The sequence below is a fragment of the Puma concolor genome, chromosome A2 (assembly GCF_028749965.1).
Source record: "Puma concolor isolate L17-30 chromosome A2, mPumCon1.1.hap2, whole genome shotgun sequence".
NCBI classification, from domain to species: domain Eukaryota; kingdom Metazoa; phylum Chordata; class Mammalia; order Carnivora; family Felidae; genus Puma; species Puma concolor.
The window spans coordinates 86134701-86154780 of NC_141668.1; the positions used below are offsets into that span (position 1 = coordinate 86134701).

Consider the following 20080-nt stretch of genomic DNA (forward strand, 5'->3'; position numbering starts at 1 on the left):
ATAATTTGGAAATTTTCCTTTTTTGTTGTTTTGTTTTGTTTCGTTGCTGTGGTTTAGAACAATTGACAACAGTATTGGGATTACCTGGTCTTTAAAAATTGGGGAATTCCATTATGAGTCCATCATAATCTATTGTTTCTTGTGCAAATAGATCTTTGATAATTTTTTAAATGAAAATTGGTTTCTTCTATCACTAGTGAGGTCAGTTTAAGTAAATTATTTTTTCCTAGAAAATTACCTATGTCATGTAAATTTAAACATTTATTCATGAGATTACCTACTAGTCTCTCAGGATTAAAAATAATTGAATTGGTGTTATTTTCTTTTGTCATCTCTGTTTCATTATTTTAGGTACATATGTTCCTCACTTCCTTCATTTTCCTAATATGGTGGTGTAGTAAAATGTCTCCTTTTGCTATTTTTTTAAAATTAGATTATTTATCATTTTTTGCTCATTATTTCTTTGCTTTCTTTTGGTTTCCCTCCCCTACCTCCTGACATTTGGATTGAATATTTATTATTTTCATGCTTTTGCTTTTAGTCATATTAATTTTTAATATGAATTTTCCTGTGCATTATTTTATATAAATTCCATAATTTCTGATATGTATTATTTTACTTATTGTGTTATATTTTAATTTGTACTTTACATTATTCCATTAGTTATTTTATCAAGGCCAGTTCATCTCCATGTAAAATATTCTAATTTGATTTTAATTTTGGTGTCATATTATGATTCTATTGCATTGTAGTCAGAAAATGTTTGCTTTTCAACTTCTTGTAATTTGTTGAGGTATTCTTATTTGTTTTAAGTTTATTTATTTTGACAGAGACAGAGTGTGGGAGGGACAGAGAGAGAGGGAGAGAGAGAATCCCAAGCAGGGTCCACACTGTCAGCACAGAGCCCAATGCAGGGCTCAGACTCATGAATCATGAGATCATGACCTGAGCCGAAACCAAGAGTTGGACACTTAACCGACTGAGCCACTCACACACCCTATTGGGGTATCCTTTATGGCTTAAATAATTTTTAATTTTCAAGATTGTTTCATGTACAATTGATGAGAAATTATATTCTTTATTATTAGGATATATAACAAATTATATACAAATAAATATGAACTATAGATCCTCACATAATACTTTTGTTCTCAACCTATCTTGGACTAAGATAGTTTTACCGTATTAAAATATTTTTTAGTGCATTTTTAATACATCTTCTGTAGAACTTTATGAAAGTTGTTGGTATGTTATATGGCATTTAGAGATTCATAACGTTTTTATCTTTACTGTGATGATATAACTGTAACATAGAGCTCTTTTCCTCATTTAATATTTTTTAGGCTGAATTATACTCAGTCAGATATCAAGTTGCTGTCCCTGCTTTCTTTTTTGTTTTTCCTGTTATTCTTGTTTCCATTCTTTGCTTTTTGTGTCAGAAAACATGTTTTCAGGTGGTACTTTTGCATATGATGTAAAGTTTAATTTTGCTGTCAGTGTATCTGAAATTGTATTTTTAGGTAGGTGAGTTAAGCCTATAAACATTTAGCAATTAGACATTCACTATGTCATCCACATTTTAAAATTTTTGTCTTTCAGTATTAGAAAAACTTGTTATTTTGTTCTAATGTTTACCTTTATGTGAATATCTCTGCCTCCATTTTCCTTAGGAATATATGGGGCCTTTTATGAACAAATATAATATCACGTGGTAGCTTTTCCCTTCTCTTTCTTTCTCTGTCTTCCACCATTTCCACCATTTAATTTTGGTCAATCATATTATCTTTCTTAATGTTTATATTCTTATCCTTAAATGTACTTGTGATGGATAATTTTATGTGTCACTTTGGATCACAGGGTTCCAGATATTTGACTAAACATCATTTCTGGGTGTGTCTGTGAGGACATTTCTAAATGAAATCATCATTTTAATCGGTGGACTTAGGTAGTTTGCCATCCCTAAAGTAGCTGGGCATCATCTAAACCATTGAGGGCCCGCACAGAACAAAAAGTTGGAAGAAAGAAGAATTTGGCTCTTCCTACCTGCTTGGTGAGCTGGGATCTCAATCTTCTCCTGCCCTCAGTGCTCCAGTTCTCAGGCCTTCAGAACCAGACTGGAATCTACATCATCAGCCATGCTGTTTCCCAGGCCTTTGGACTCAGAGATTGCACAGGCTTTCCTGGGCCGCTGACCTGCCATTGGCAAATCACGAGACTTCTTAGCCTCTGTAATTGTGTCAGCCAATTCCTTACAATAAATTTCTATGTACATCCTGTTGGTTCTTCTCTAGAGAATTTTGACTGATACAACAGTACTCAAATGTTTTCCTTTGGCTCCCAACCACCACCTATAAAGCAATGACTTACAATACTCTTTTTTCTTTTTCTCTCCCGCTTTCCTTTTTAAAATATACAATATATGCAAACTATTTACTCTCAGCCCCACCTTTGTTTTAGTATTACAAGTATAATTTTACAAATTCAATACTCAAAACTAAAATTTAATACAGAATGTCTTCAATCAGCTCCTAGATTGCTCCAGCAATCTAGAAGATTGCTCAGGAAGGCCTCATATACTTGAATTCTTGCATGTTTAACAGTGTTTTCTTGTAATTTTGATATTTGAAAGAAAACTTGCCTGGACACAAAATTATTGGCTCACATTTTCTTCCCCCATGTATCTGGTAGATACTGCACCATTATATTCTTGCCCTTAAGTTTCCTCTGAAGGAGTCTGATGTCAATATGATTTTTTTTGTCAGTGCATTGATCTGTGTTTGATTAGAGACTTATAGGTTTTTTTCTGCTATCTTTAAAATCTCATGATCTTGGTAAGCTAAGTGTTAATGTTTAGCATCCCAAGGCAACTTTCCCAGGTACACTGTGCACAGTTTCTATATACAAATTCAGGTATTTAAAAAAAATTTCTTTTACATTTATTTATTTTTGAGAGACAGAGACAGAGCACAAGTGGGGTAGGGGCAGAGAGAGGAAGAAGTACAGAATCCAAAGCAGGCTCCAGGCTCTGAGCTGTCAGCACACAGCCCAACGCAGGGCTCAAACTCACAAAACAGGAGATCATGACCTGAGCCAAAGTCATACACTTAACTGACTGAGCCACCCAGGTGCCCCCAGATTCAAGTATTTAAAAAATTAAGATTTCCTGTATTCTGATTAAAATATATTAGTTTTGTTTTTGTTGTTGGTGTTATGTTTTGCTGTTTTTTTTTCTTTTGGTATTCCTGCTGTGTGTACACTGTATTCCCTTTGCTGTTTATATTTTGCTTTGCTTCTATATTTTTCTATATTATACTTTGCTTCTATATTTTTCTCCCCAACTCTATTATTTATTTTTTTCTCATTTATATCCTTCCTATGTTATTTCCTGTCCTTTAAGTAGTTTATATTTTCTTTTGGGTACCTTGAAATTTAATCTTAATTCATAAATTAATTTTGAATTATCTCCAAGTTTTATCATTTCACATTTAACATCATCTATTATGTATTTCTCATTACTGATCTCTTTTTAAAGTTTGTGACCACTATCTTTTAGTGTTCTTTCACATCTACAATTTCTTTATTTCATTTTTAATTCTGGGAGAAATCCTACTTCTAGGAATGTTTGCTTTTGTTGGTTTATGGAACTGTTTTAATTCTTACTTTAGCTTTTTGTTTTATAGGATGAATGCCATGATTTTATCCCTTTTTGCATGTCTTATTTTTCTGGAGTAGTAACTAGGAGGATATTCATTTTTTGTGAGGCACACTAGGAAGGTTGCTCTTTCATATTCTCACATCAAGGACTCTGCTTTGGTTGCAATAAGGAATGGCAGTTTTAATATATTAAATCATTATCTAGTGGTGGGGTAGTTTGCATTTTTATATTCTATTTTGTTATTGGAGGATACTTGTCATCAACTGCTTCTTTTCCTCTCTTTAAAACCAGCTGTTGACTCCAAATGAAATCACTGCTGCAGAAATCACACACCATCAGATAATTGAAAGACCTAATGAACCTCCACAGGGTATAGTTACGTAAAACTTTTATAAAGGGAAAGGACACATTCAGCAGGAGAGAGAAAGTGTAGACATTCATGGATAGGACAAGATGTACAGGTGCAGACCTCCAGGGTCCTACCTCAGTCACACAGGATGTGCTTCATGTTTCGTTTGTGAACCACTGAGATACGTCCAAGATACCTCTGTTTTATCTAAACCAAGGAGCAAATTTACTGTGGAGTCTTTTATACCCTGCTGGTCACATAGCTAAAATCAGGCTTTATAATTCATTAAGCCAGATGTAACTATCAATCTATATGCTTTCACTAACCAATGTCGATAACAAGCTAGCACAGCATGTCTCCAGTAGAATTTGACTTTACACACCACATTATAAATCAAGAGCTAGTCTATTTCATCTTTTCTTTGGCCAAAGGTTAGTCCTAGATTTCCAGGTTTCCCTGGAGATAAGCTTACAGATACCCAGGCAAGCTGCAAGGCATCCCTTTGAGGGAGTTTAACAACTCTCTTCCTGAATACTTTCCTAAAATTGTCTTTTTAAGCCTCTTCTTTTTGTTCCTGTTGCCTGTGCTATGATGTTAGAAGCCTGAGAACTGCTCTCTGTAGTCTCCACTCAGGGTGAGGTTCTCTGTTTCTGAAAATGAACCCTTGGTAACATTTCCTGGATTTCACCACTACTGCCCACTACCCACACTTCTGATTAGCTCCCAGCCGACTCACATAAAACTGTGGACTCTGGTACCAACTCTGGTCTCCGTTGCATATTTCCTCATAAATTTGAATTTGTAATATTCCTTATTCTCTGGTTATGCTGTAAATATAAATTATTGGTGTTTTAATTTAACTTCTTTTAATGGTTATGGTATTTTGGAAAAGGTGTGGAATGATTGGGATCTATACAGATTCCGTTATTATAAAGTAGCTTGGAACTAGCTGTAGTAATTTTTTAGTACCTTCAGGAGTTAATGCTACTTCAGTGAAAATAAACATGTCATGTTTTGTCACATTTTTTCCTATAGCCATGGATATGCCAATCTTCTCTCTTCTGCTTTTCACTACTCTTTTCAATTTCAGAAAATTTCAAAATTTAAACTACTTCCCTAAATATTTTTTCTTTCATTATCTAACATTAGTTTTCCTAAAATGTCCTCCCAGATTCTGGTTGGGTGATTTCCATAGGAATGTGTATGGATTCATTGCATTGTGTCCCAATCAAAAGCATTCACTAATTGAACAAATGATGACATCCTCACCTCCTTTAAGTAATATCCATTCAGAAATTACCTCCCATCTTGAGAAAGAAGAACAAGGCTAGAAGTATCACAATCCCAGATTTAAAATTATACTACAAGTATAGTATATATATAGTATATATATAGTAATCAAAAAGTAGGTAGTGGCACAAAAACAGACACATAGATCAACGGAACAGAATATATAGCCCAGAAATAAACCCACACTTAGATGGCCAGTTAATTTTTGATAAAGGAAGCAAAAATATACAATGGGAAAAAGAGAATCTCTTCAACAAATAGTGCTGGGAAAGCTGGACAGCCACATACAAAAACTAGACCACTTTCTTATACCATACACAAAAATAAATTCAAGATGGATTAAAGACCTGACCGTGAGACCTGAAACCATAAATGTAGGCAGCAATCTCTTTGACATCGGACTTAGCAACATTTTTCTAGATATGTGTCCTCAGGCAAGGGAAACAAAAGCAAAAATAAACTACCAGGACAATATCAAAATAAAGTTTTGCACAGTGAAGGAAACCATCAACAAACAAAATGGCAACCTAGTGAATGAGAGAAGACATTTGCAAACGATATATCTGATAAGGGGTGAATATCCAAAATACATAAAGAACTAATACAACTCCACACCAAAATACCCAGAAATTATTTGATTAAAAAGTAAGTAGAGGAGGGGCACCAGGGTGGCTCAGTCGGTTAAACTTCTGACTTTGGCTCAAGTCATGATCTCACAGTTTGTGAGTTTGAGCCCCGTGTCTGGGCTCTGGGTTAACAGCTCAGAGCCTGGAGTCTGCTTCAGATTCTGTGTCTTTCTCTCTCTCTCTGTCCCTCCCTCCACCCTCAAAAATAAATAAAAAACATTAAAAATTTTTTTTAAAGAATGGCTAGAATCAAAAAGACAACAAATAACGGGTCTTGGTGAGGATGTAGAGAAGAAAGAACCCTCATAGACTGTTGGTAGGAATGTAAATTGGTGCAGCCACTGTGCAAAAGTGTATGGAGGGTCCTCAAAAACTTAAAAATAGAAATATCATATATTCTAGTAATCCCACTACTGGGTATTTACCCAAATAAAACAAAAAGACTAATCCAAAAAAGATAAATGCAACCCTATGTTTATTGTAACACTATTTATAACAGCCAAGATATAAAAGCAACATATCTACATCCATTGGTAGAAAAATGGAAAAGGAAAATGTGATATACACATACATATGAATATTACACAATCATAAAAAAGGATAAGATATTACCATTTGTGACAACATGGATGGACCTAGAGAGTATTATGCTAAGTGAAATAAGACAGAGAAAGACAAATACCATACGATTTCATTTACATGTGAAATCTAAAAACTAAAGAAAACAAACAATGAATCCAAAAACACTCTTAAATACAGATAACAAACTGGAATGCCAGAGATGGAGTGGATGGGGATGGGTGAATTTGATAAAAGGGATTAAGAGGTATAAATTTCCAGTCATAAAATCAATAAGCCATGGAAATAGAAAGTACAATATAGAGACTATAGTGAACAATATTTTACTAAAGTATGGTAACAGATGGTGACTACACTTACTGTGGTGAACGCTGAGTAAGTAATATATAGAATTGCTGAATCAACAAGTTGTACACCTGAAACTAATACACAATTGTATGTTAATTATACTTCAATAAAAAGAGAAGAAATTACCTTCCATCAGACCAAGATTTAATCCAAGCCTGTTCTAAATGTAAGGCTGCTTCCTAGCACTTCCCAGAATTGCTTCTATATCCTTCTTGCACCTTCTTTTAGAAACCTAACACTGTAAATACCCTGGTTTCATCCCCTCAGTATACTTCCCATACTTAACCTCATTTCAAACAACAGCTCTGTCAATTTGAAACTTAATAAATGATGTATAAATAGTCTATGTCTATTATTGAAGACTTTATTTCTAAAATAGGTTCATATTTTATGAAACTGCTTAGTTTTCTATCCTAATTATCCATGGGAGTTTTCCCAGTACCTCTCTGGCACTCCGAAAGTTGTCTTCATCGGCTTCTTGTATTCAAACTGCCTCTGAAGGCAAATTTGGACTCTTGAGGTCTTCCCACAAATGGTGGTCCATTCACCTGCCATGACACATGCCTTTTTCCTAGATCCATCCTTAACAATAATTAGCAATGTTCATATATCTTCTCTATGTCTAGGCTGGCCAACTAGATAGAAATTTTATCCTAAGCAAACTCCCATCCTTGAACATGTGTTCCATTATAATCATTGTTATTTCTCTTACTACTCTTATATGCATTATAAGAAAAAGAAACACTGCTTTTAAACCAATCTTGTGTGTCCTTGAGAAATGCTAATTTCTAGAAGCAAAATACAGGCATACGCTTTAAAATTTTTCTGCTTAGCATTGTAATTAATGCCATATTTTTTCTATACCTCCGTTCAAGATTACTTGTCCAATAAGGACCAAAAATGTGTCAGTCTTGTGTTTGAACTCAGTCTCTCTATGAAATCCACAAGTATCATAATTTTGTCAATTTAATTTGTGATCATATAATAAGAAATGTGGATGTGTCACAGTGGGGATTTTAAGACAACCCTGATAATTTAAGAAGTAAATCAAGTCATATTCACCCTTTGGCCTTGGATACAACTTAAATCAAAAGAGAGAGATAAATACTTTTGGCAATACATACTAATTGTGCAGCTCTTGAAAATGAAAAGGTAATGTAGAAATGACTTCACTGGGCTAATATTCCCCAGCCTGCTGTTTTATCCAAGACACACAGTAATAAGAGCAATGTTCCTTTTCATGACCAAATGATAGAAAGAGCCTAAGTAATTAAATGCTGTTTAAAGTGAGAAATGCTATGGATCCTGACTTCTCAATGTGGGGGTCTAAATTCCTTTGATAGGTCTTCTTCCAAGGTACCTAAGAGAGCCCCTCCTAACTTCAGGGTCTGTTAAATACTAGAAGTTTCAGAAAAACTGAAGCCTTCATAGATTTCTAACATCAATCTTTTGCTTATTACACAGAATGTAAGTGATTTTTGTCACAGCCATTTCTGCAACACCAAGAACAGTGATTGGCATATATCAGAGGCTTGGGGAATGAATAAATTCAAGGGAGAAACCACTGATTGTCTTTCCAAAATAAGAATCATTGTGTCACGTTATGAGTTTTTAATTTTAACTGAAAAAAAATTACTTAATATTGTGATTGAAATTAGCCTCATGAGGGGTGCCTGGGTGGCTCAGTCAGTTAAGCATCTGACTCTTGACCGGCTCAGGTCATGGTCTCACAGTTAGTGGTCTCACAGCTCTGAGCCCCACATCGTGTGGAGCCTGCATGGGATTCTCTTTCTCCTCTCTCTATTTCTCCCTCTCTCTCTCTCTCTCTCTCTCTCTCTCAAAATAAATAAATAAAGTTAAAAAAAAGAAATCAGCTTCATGAAACTGGGGCTATACATAAAGAACAAACTTTAAAAATGTGACCTGATGATTCCCAGTCTATCATCATCTCCACAAGAAGGTAAATTTCCTTTCCCACAAGAATGTGGGAATGCGGTAGAGAAAATAAACAGAGGGTGATTCTATTTCATTATAAGTAATGGAGGAAGTATCTTCAGCCCTCTATGGTAAGATAAAGGGACAAAGGAATAACTTGTACCATGTTTTGAGGCACATAATAAGTTTTCCCATAGACCAGGCACATTTAGTTGGTTGGGATTTGAACCATCATTGAAAATTAAGTCAATAAAATGATTAACACTTCACAGTTCAGCTGAAGTGGCGTAACACAAATTTTATGAAATGGAATTTTTGTTAATAGCGTTATAGCACCATTTCTTACGATTATAAAGAATCACTTCTGAATTTAAAAGCAAGGTTATATACAGCTTTGCAAACAGCCCCAGATTATGGTTACTATAGTAACATTTACCATGGTTAATACTGGAGCTGCAGAGATTATTAGCTAGAGATTTTAACCTTGGCACAAAGTCCTTTTAAAACGAAAGTATGAAACACACACTCAAAAAATAAACGTCATTTACCACATGCTTTCCTCACAATTGAGGCTATGCTGGGAAATAGATATTTAACAGAACATAGTGTGCTGGTGTAACCTTAATAAATATATACATTCAAGCAGTTCTTTCTTTATGTAGAGAATACTAATCAGCAAAAAAGAAGATACATAGGTAAGAGAAACATATTTGGGAGCTGTAAATGACTATCTATATATTAAGTCCACTATCAATTTTCAGATGGAAACCAAATAAAACATACATTAAATGATTTGCTCAATATGAAACAGCCTGCTGGTGGCAATACAAAAGTCTAGAGCACTCTCTCATTCCACCATCCTCTCATTTCAACTCTAAGCAAAATCTATCATCTGAATAAATCCATTGCACGTTATAGTTGTCTAGAGCCCAAGGTGCTGGGGCACACAGCTGGATCAGTTGGGAGCTATTTCCTCTCAGTCCTTATACCCCTCCCCATCTAGCTCCAAATAACTGCTGAATCCTACCTGTTAACACTTCCAATTTCTACTTGTGGTTTCCATTTTTCTCTATTCCCATCACCACCTCAACATACAAGCCATCGTTGAATTCCAAAATTATGATTACAGAACACTGCAAACATATACCAAAATACAGAGAACGGTATAATGAAGACCCTCATCAACTATTTTTGATAATTCAATAATTACAATGTAATTGGTTAATCTTATTTCATCTCTATCTTCAGTTACGTTGAAGCCAATCCAGATACTATATAATTTCATTCATAAATATTTCAGAATGTATCCATAATATTAATGACTCTTTAAAAAGCAATCATAATACCAATAATTCCATAATACTATCAAATATTCAGTAACTGACACAGTTCCCCAATTCTCTAATGCATTTGTTTCACAGTTTGATTGTTTGAATTGGGATCCAAATAATAATAGTAATGCCATAACTGTCATAGAGTGATATATTTCCAAAGTCTTTTTTAACCCCTTACAATTACTTCTTGCTTTTTAGTGTTGTTTTTGTCATTGTTATTGAGGAAACCAGGCAATTTGTCATGTAGTTTCCCACAGTCTGGAGTTTGCTATTGCATCCCCCATCATATCATTCAGCATTTTCCTCTTGCCATTTATTTTTAATGAATTTTCAGTGAAAGTAGAATCTTGATTTTATTTATGTTTGGATCAAGCAGTGCGGTGGTGTTCCAAAGCAGGCATATCGTCTGCTTTTCTTGTTTTTATTTATGTTAATGAATTATCATGGCCTATATCCATTAATAAATTAGGTACGGCAGAATTGTGATATTCTGGTATAAACTTCCAGTTATAAAATAAAATAAGTCCTGGATATGTGCTGGAAGCCGAGCTACCCAGCCTGAGTGGCAAAGCCCGGGCTGTGGATGGATTAGTGCCTACAAGGCGGCCCGCCGACAGTGAAGCTTCTTGCACTCCCGCTTTTAGGTAATTTGGCCTTAAAACTACCTGGGGTGTTGTCTGTTGGGGAATTGCCCTCGGCAGGCCCCCTGGGAAAAGAACCATTAAGGAAGAAAGTAAGGTTCCGCAAGAAATTGTGCGGCCTTATGTGTAGCCTTGCCATTCCCCGTGGAGACTCCTCTACTTGCAGGAAGGACAGCCTCGTGCAGTTGCCAGCAAAGGCAGCCAACGAAGGAGAGACATAGGGATCCGAAAGCCCCACTCCGGTAACTAAGGAGTGTATCTATGGACACAGGTCACTCTGACCCCTGGGCCCACCTGGCCCCCAGGAGGCATTCCAGATGATGATTGAACTTAGTCGGTTAAAGTACAGAACGGTTCATTGGTTCCCAGATGCATTGTCTCTCTGAGAATGTATAAGGCGTGGGTTTCTAAGGCCCTCTTGGCCCCCTTCCTGGCACCTCGGACTCAGGCGAACACTTTTGTTCTTCAAAACCACGAATGGTTCAGGGAAACAACTAAGAGGTCATGTCCCTGTAACTGTTGCACTTGAGATGTTGAGAGATAAATGACTTTTCGTGAAAACAGCAAAGCAAATACTTTATAAATTATAGATAAACGTAGATACATAATAAAAACAATAAAAAAAATTAATCAATAAGCAAAGGGCAAGAGGGAACGTTATGACAAAACAATCATGTTATTCCTTATTGGGTGATTATACAAAAGAACAATTTTAGACTTAGGTAATGTTAGAAAAACACAGATGACGTATGTTACAAGGAAATCACTAGCAAATATAATGCCACGTTTACTGCAATAGATCGGCCAGTTCAACACACTGCTGTTGTCTGTGTCCATTTTTATTTTTGTTTTGTTTTATTTTCACTTTTTCACCAACGCCGTTCATCCTTTAGGAACCCCTGGACCTGCTGGAGCTGGACTCCGGCAGATATGTAAAGTACAGCACAGGCAATATTAGTAATATTGTATTAATGTTGTATGGTGACAGATGGTGACTACATTTCTTGTGGTAAGTGTTGAATAATGTAGAGAAGAGCCAAATCATTCTGTTGTTCACCTGAAACTAATATAACATCGTATACAACTATACTTCAATCATAAAATTAAAAAAAATAAAAATAAAGTTTAAATTAAATGAAAACCAGAGGATACGGTTTATAGAGGGAAGGTACAGATTCTTGTAGAGGGAAGGTACAGAGGGAACTGCCAGATTCTTTTCTTTTATTTACTTGTTTTCATAATACTGATTTAGTTTTCAAGTGTCTACTAAAAATGATCAATGAGTTTCTTATTTTGATTTAGCATTATTATTAATTTGTCAATTTAATCATATTTGATGTTTTTTAAATTTTTTTTTTTTCAACGTTTTTATTTATTTTTGGGACAGAGAGAGACAGAGCATGAACGGGGGAGGGGCAGAGAGAGAGAGGGAGACACAGAATCGGAAACAGGCTCCAGGCTCTGAGCCATCAGCCCAGAGCCTGACGCGGGGCTCGAACTCACGGGCCGCGAGATCGTGACCTGGCTGAAGTCGGACGCTTAACCGACTGCGCCACCCAGGCACCCCTCATATTTGATGTTTTTTAATACTTTCAATGTATTATTCTTAGGGGTACTAAAATTTTCTGATTTGGGGCTAGTGGAGCTCTATTCAGGTTGGCTTCTGGTTTTTTAGACATAATTCTAGAAGGCTTTGATGGCTTGCTTCCTTGCCTGTTTAGAACAAGAGTTTCAGTCTAATGTTGATATTTCCTGCCCTAGACATGGAATTAACTCTCTTTATAAGGAGCCTGATTTCTTTTAGTGAAAAGTATTAGTTAGATGACAAAATCTGGGAATTAGGAGAGCTTATTGTTACCATTATAATCATTATTTCTAGGCTGTTTCAATAGGTAGAATAATAACATTTTTCACACTGATACTTCCAAATCAAAATCAGAACTACATGATTTTTACATGCATTCATTGATTGCTTTTCATCCATGTTGAAACTCTTGATTTTCATCTCTACCACCATAATGGCATTTAATGTATCTGACACTACATACAAACAAACACGTTTCAGAGTGGCAATATCAACATTTCCCCCCAACAATATGGTTATAGGAATCGGTTTAAGGTTTTGCAGCCATTTTTTCTTCATCCTTAGGTATAATTCCACCAAGAATACACAGACAAATTATTGTGTTTTAGGCCCACTCATAATATTAACTCTCTCTGTGGTTGATTAGTACATATATAGGCTCACCTGTTTTTAATTTGCTTTTGCTTTTTGGAATTTTTTAAAACTCAGCTTATTTTTGTAAATATGTAAAATAGTTATATGTGTACAAAATAAAATCTACAAAATATGTTATATTAAGGAACTCTAACTTCTGTCCTTGCTTTCTCCTTTCTATGGCCTCTCTTAATATCTATAGGCAATTGGCACACTTATTTTACTACAGTGGACCTACACTGTCAGGGCAGGTAGCCCTTACATTCTACACTGCCTCCCTTATGTCTTTTAATCTTACATTGTTAGGTATATACACTCTTTTGCTTAATACCGGTCCTTATAGTAGTCATGTTGGTTGTTTGAATCATGTCCTCTAGTAAATTTCCTAGGAGTGCTCATAGAACTATTTTCTCTGAGTTGTGGTTTTCCTAACTGGTACTCTACAATCTTTATTCTTGATTCTAAGTTTGGCTGGTATATAGGCTCCACACCCAGTGTGGGTCTTGAACTCACAACGCTGAGATTAAGTCATGTGCTCTATCAACTGAACTAGCCAGAAGCCCCTGTGAATTTCTTAAATATGTTGTTCTTTTATCTTTTGGCATAATGTGTAGCTGAAAGTCAGGTTTTCTTACCATTCTATGTGACTTTTTGCTTGAGTAGCCAAATGATATATTTTCTTTTTTTAAATTAACAACAGATATTATAGCATGTGATTATCTTGGCTACTTTGGGTCTGTTTCAAGGTTCATGGTCTCAGTATTTAATTTCAAATATTTTTTTTAAACGGAAGTTGTCAAGGATTATAATTTTTATTATTTGATCTGTTCCATTCTCTATCTTTGATATCTACCATTGTATATCAAGTTCCTGTTGCTACATTATTCACCCACTGTTGACATTTAACAATGTCCATCAAGACTGTGATAGTCCAGTCTCTACAAAAGTAGCCTAAATTATGTACTTTTTTGTGCTGCTACATTATTCCATTTTTCATGTCAGAAGTTGAATTTTATCTCACTATTTCTCCCTACATTTTTCTCTTTAAAAAAAATCACTTTTCACTTCACTCTGTTCTAATGGATCTGCTGAACCACCTAAGAGAATGGTCTCAGGAATGAACTACCCTAATATATTTTAATATTTCTCTCCCACAAGTTTTATACTTCTGATGCATATTAGTTTGCTTGATATTCTATGCTTAAAACTACTTAAAAGACTGAACTGTGCTAATATAGGTAATGATATTAAAATTAGAAATGTATGCCAAATATTGCTTTAAGGCATACTATATTTTTCCTAGCACACATATTTGAGGACCTAAAAACCATAAAAATTAAGGAATCAGTTTGAATTTTTATAAGTTAAAAAAGCTTTGAAAGCATACTAAAAGAAGTGATGGTATTTATTCATTATAGAAGTCAAATTAGTTTTCCTTCAGAAATGAAATAATACACTGCTCTTTGTATTTTCCTTTCTTACATCTGTATTTTTGCCCTGGTTTATATTTTTGGGAGGTGGGGACCCAAATGGGTGCTCAATGCCAAGTGTATGCTATAATTAAAGCATGGGGAACATTTAAGCTTTCTCTGATCTTCCATCCTTCCCTCTTTCTTTGTTCCTTTTTAAAGTTTTATTGGTGTAGTCATAAAAACTGATTACAATGAAAACCTCCTTTCCATCTTTGGTATGAGGCTGCATATTCTAACCTCGTTGCAATCCTAAAATATGGCTCCAGTAAATGCTTTTGCAACCTTTTTCAAATATTAAGTTCAAAGTGAAGATGTTCTTACATTCTTGAACAACACTTTTAAGATTTTTTTAATATTAAAATATTCAGGGGAAAATATTACATCAAAGTAGAGGCAATCATAGTATAATATGAAGACTCATGAGGAATGAATGTACTTGAATTCTTAAGTGTGGCAAGTCAGTTATATATTAGAAATTAGACAAAATAAGAATTTAAGGACATCAAAAGGAATTCTAAAACATGTGATGTATAAGGACATCAAAAGTAGAGGATAAGTGGGTGTCTTTATCTGATAAAGGTATAAAAATGCTCTCTTTGCCTAAAAGATTTGAAAGATGCCACTATCAAATTATTATTACTCTGGAAATATTTACTAGCACTGATTTATTAAGACATGTTTAATATGTAACTGTTCCAGCACTAACACAAAAATGAAGTCCTCTAGAGATTTTGGAAAAACTTTTGGCCAAAATACATAACCAGATTGGGGGGGGGGGGAGTAAAACTGAGCAACTTTTTGAAAATCCTTGAAATGATAGTTAACATTTAATTTAAGGAGGATTAAATTAATATGCACAAATTCAGTCTGAGAGGGAAGTAGGCCTAACATGTAGCCTAGGTGATCTATGCCTCTCCCATGTAGCTTTCTTCCCTTCAACCAGGAAAGCCACAGTAATTCCAAAGAGAGGGTACCTAGTGCTCAGATAGTTGTGTCTGAGTACTATTCCCCGCGAAATGAACTAGAGTCCTTAATGAAATGCTTGATTATAGATCTTTGGCATGGAAACAGGAAAGTGAGCTGGAATATCTTGTTGTTCTAGAAAATAAGAAAATGTTTAAAGACTAATAGGGCTATGCTAAAAACAAATGTTTACTGAAGAATAAAATAATATCTGAATAAATGCAGATATCTGCCATATTTCTGGAGTAAAGACTCAAACCAATCTATACATTTTATGTAATTCCTATCAAATATAACTATATAATTTTAAACATAACTGGACTGGATGACTTATAGCTTATGTGAAGTAAAAAATGAGCACTTTGAAAAACAGAGCTGTGATATCTTGACCTGACAGGAAAAAAAAAAAAAAGAAAAGAGAATACACCTCATAAAAGAATAACAAGTTGGATTGTTTAGTGGTCATAGAAGAATTAAGAAATAAAACAGAATATCCAAAAATTAATACTATAAATATGGGCATTTAAATAAAATTCTTGGGAAATTAATTATATGTGGAAGAACATCCCTACATCATACCATACAATAAATTCCATGTAGATTTATTTGCACTTTTGACAAAATTTGAGAAAAATGGCTAATATTTAATGTATATAATAACATATATATACTATATATATATATATAGTAAAATATATATACTACTATATATATACTATATATATATACTATATATATACTATATATACTATATATATTATATATATATAGTATATATATACTATATATATATACTATATATATATACTATATATATACTATATATATATATACTATATATATATACTATATATACTATATATACTATATATATACTATATATACTATATATATAGTATATATATTATATATATATACTATATATATACACTATATATACTATATATATACTATATATAATATATATATACTATATATATAATATATATATACTATATATACTATATATATTTTACTATATATATACTACTATATATATACATACACTATACTTCTAATAGTATAGTAAAATAATATACTATTAGAAGGAATATTCTGTTATTAAATGAGAAATATAACAGAATTTAAGGAAAATAGTGTTTTGAATTTATGATATAACATAAATAGTGGTGCTGAAAAAATATTTTAGCCTTTTTATATACAATTCAAAGTATCACATACATAATAAATATCCAATTATAAATGACAGGAACTTCTTCTGTGGAGTTCACAAACATGATTTTTCAAAAGGTCTCACACAGGAGCACCTGGGTGGCTCAGTTGGTTAAGCGCTCATCTCAGGTCACGATCTCACAGTTCATGAATTTGAGCCCTGCGTCAGGCTCTGTGCTGATAGCTCAGAGCCTGGAGCCTGCTTCAGATTCTGTGTGTCCCTCTCTCTCTGCTCCTTTCCCACTTGCTCTCTGTCTCTGTCTCTCTCTCTTAAAAAAATAAAATAAAATACAAATATAAATAAATAAACAAACAAATAAATAAATAAATATAAAATTTTTTTCTAAAAAATAAAAAAAAGAAGGTCTCATACAGTTGGATGGATATTCAGCCCTTTTTAGACACAAATTCCCAGCTGAACATTAGAGGAATACCCACACACAGTTGGAGATTCCTTTGGATGACATTGGTGAAATTGTCTGCAGGCAATCTATCCCATCTTACAGCCCTGGCAACTTTATTTCAGATAGTTTTTGTTTCAAGTCTTGCCCTGTCTCATTCTTCTAATTGGCCCTCTACTCTCAGCTACTCTTCTGGCATTTGACCTCATGGATTAATTTCCCTAACTTTCCTTGCTTAATGTTCTCAGTTAGTTGAAGCCAGGGGACCCACCAACTGTTAATTTGATAATATATATCCTTGAAACAGACCTAGAAAAACCCTCCACCCATGCACTAACACCCACAATACCAAACACTTGAGCTCAGACTTACATTGGTCACACCTGTATCACAGTCTAGCCCCGGGTAGGCCGATTCTCCATGGAGGAGCATTATCCACCTTAAGAGTTGCTGAAATTTATTAGAGAAAGTCATACAACCTAGAAACTCTCAATTCATGGCCACCAATCTCAAAAGGACCCTAACATGCTCCAAGCAATCTCATTACAGCTCTCTATTGCTTTTCTACCCTCACCAATATTTAATACTTTCTTTCTCCTCAGTCTCTCCTACCTCATTTCCCACTCATGATCCAGTTTTATATTGAAAAAATAGATGTAACTAACACTAATTCATCCTCTTACTGTTTGTTCTATGTGTGTGTGTGTGTGTGTGTATTTATTTTTTTCTGTCTTTGTCCTATAACCACAGAAGAATGTTTCTATGCCAATCAAAAACTAAAACCAGTGCTTGGTCTCTGAATCTTGTCTTCCTTTCCTTTCCTAGGACTTGGCTCTTCAACTTACCTATCCTCTTTCATCAACCACTTCACCTTCTTTTCTCATTCCCATTAATATTCAAATATGATTCAGCAGTTCTGATCTTAAAGACAATTCCTCCATTGAGCCCCATTTCCCATTTTTCTGTTCCCCTTCATGGAAAAGTATACAGAATGAGTTGAGAACTCAAACTCTCTCCACTTCCTTAACTCCTTTCACTACCTAGACACTCCTTTTGTCTGTGGAACCCCCAGTCTAGCTCAGGTCTTATATTCATCAACTCTCAGCAGGATTGCTATTGAACACATCTTTCTTATTTAAACTTTATTCTTTTATTTTCAGTGACAACTCTCCTTGTTTATCTTTGATCTCTCTGGCTACTCCATCTCACTTTGTTTTGTGGGCTTGTCCACTATTTTTTCGCTTCTAAATGTTGGAGTGTTTTAAGAATCTGTTTTGGATACTCCTGTCTCCTTCTTTAACACTAGGTAATTCCACTGTTTTTTTGTGTTTTTTTGTTTTGTTTTGTTTTTAGTTTTAAAATATAGAGTATGCACTGAAAATTTTCAAAATTATATCAATATCCCTGAACTCTTTCTGGAGCCAGAGTACTATATATTCAACTATCTACTTGACATCTCTCATTATATATGTAATAGATAACTCAAATATAGAGCATTTAAAATAGAACCATCTATCTATGTCTTTTTCTCCTCTCGTAGTCTTTGCCATTAATAGTAAATGATGTCATGCTTCAGGCATGAGAGTTTTCCTTTATTCCATACCTCAAATTCATCATTAAGTCCTATAGAAACAACCTACAAACAATAACCAAATCTTTCTAGATATCTCCGCATCTTTATACCATCAATTTGGTCCAAGATACCCTTATTCCCACTTGAGTCATTATAATATTTTCATAACTGGTTACATTTCTTGCACACCTGCAAACCCCAATTGATTTGGCACAGATAATCTAGCTTGTTCTCTGTAAATAAATATAATCATGTCATGTCTCAGCTTAAAACTCCTTAGGAACTTCCTTTTGGATTTAGTCTTAATGTTCAAAATCCTTATCATGACTTATAAATCCTAATGTGATTTGACTCCTGCCTACATTTCCAATCTCTTCTAATAGAACTATCCTCTCGATAAATATATTCTATCCCTACTGTCCTCTTTGCTGATCTTTAAACCTATTGGTGTCGTTTCCGGTTTATGGTTTTTCCACACCTTAATACTCTATCAGAAATGTTTTTTGCAAGACTATATGGCTGACATTTCATTTAGGTCTAAGTTTAAGGCTGATTCTGACTGTCCATCTTCATTCTACCCCTTTAATCTGACTCCCTGACTTCGCTTGGTATTGTGAATAAAACTGTTTAACAACTGGCAGAAAGAAAGAAAAAAAGAACACTGATATGTAGTATTTGCTGATTTCCATGGTGTAAATATTTCCATAATGGCTAATGTCACCTACCAACATGACCTTATTGAATGAATATTTGGAAGAAATAGACACAATCAGTTTTCACAAGCAGATGCAAGCCTTCAGAATATCACTGGACTACTACTGGTTAAGAACTTTACTCACCTACTAACTTAATTAATGTTTTATCTAATACCCATTATTAGTAAGGCATAGAGCTTGGGGATCTCTTACCAGGTCTATGGTGACATAAACATAGAATCAGAGGGAATCAGATGATGTTCAGACATTGTAAAACCATAATAATTGTTTACAGTCCTATAAATTTGTTTTCTAATTCAAAAACTCCATTCACTTATTTGAATCTTTTGTATATAAATAGAAATGGTTTTAAGAAAAACAGCCACAGAGAATCAATCTATAGGGAAATATATTAATAAAATATAGATATCTTTTTTTTCCTGGAAAAATAAATCTCAAACTTAACCAGAGCTATTCCAAACATAAGGTAAAATATTTTTGAAAAATGTACATGTTTGTAGATCTGGGATGTCATTCCTCTTCATAGTGTGAACATAAAACACTATGTAAATAAAAAGAAATCAAAACTCTCTTTATTTGCAAATGCTTTGTGTTCTATGAATAGAACCTTAGAGTGTTGTAGCTGAAACATTTTCTTTTCCAGAAATTTTCAGTACAATTCCCTCATTTTACAGTTGAGAAAACAGACCCCTGGAGATCAGGGCTGATTAATATACATTGCTTGATTGCAGCAGAATTAGGACTTAAATTTAGGAATCCTAAATTACA

The 20080-nt window shown here is 34.2% G+C and overlaps 1 long non-coding RNA gene across 2 annotated transcripts in view; it reads left to right on the forward strand.

Moving 5' to 3' along the window:
• Positions 1–11541: 11541 nt before the first annotated feature.
• LOC147583289 (uncharacterized) overlaps positions 11542–20080 on the forward strand; it is a 29288-nt gene continuing 20749 nt past the window's right edge. Inside the window, exon 1 of one of the 2 annotated variants that reach the window (XR_015248057.1) lies at positions 11542–11766. This is a non-coding gene — a long non-coding RNA (uncharacterized LOC147583289). The remainder of the gene's footprint in view (positions 11767–20080) is intronic. The other variant, XR_015248058.1, reaches the window with a different exon arrangement.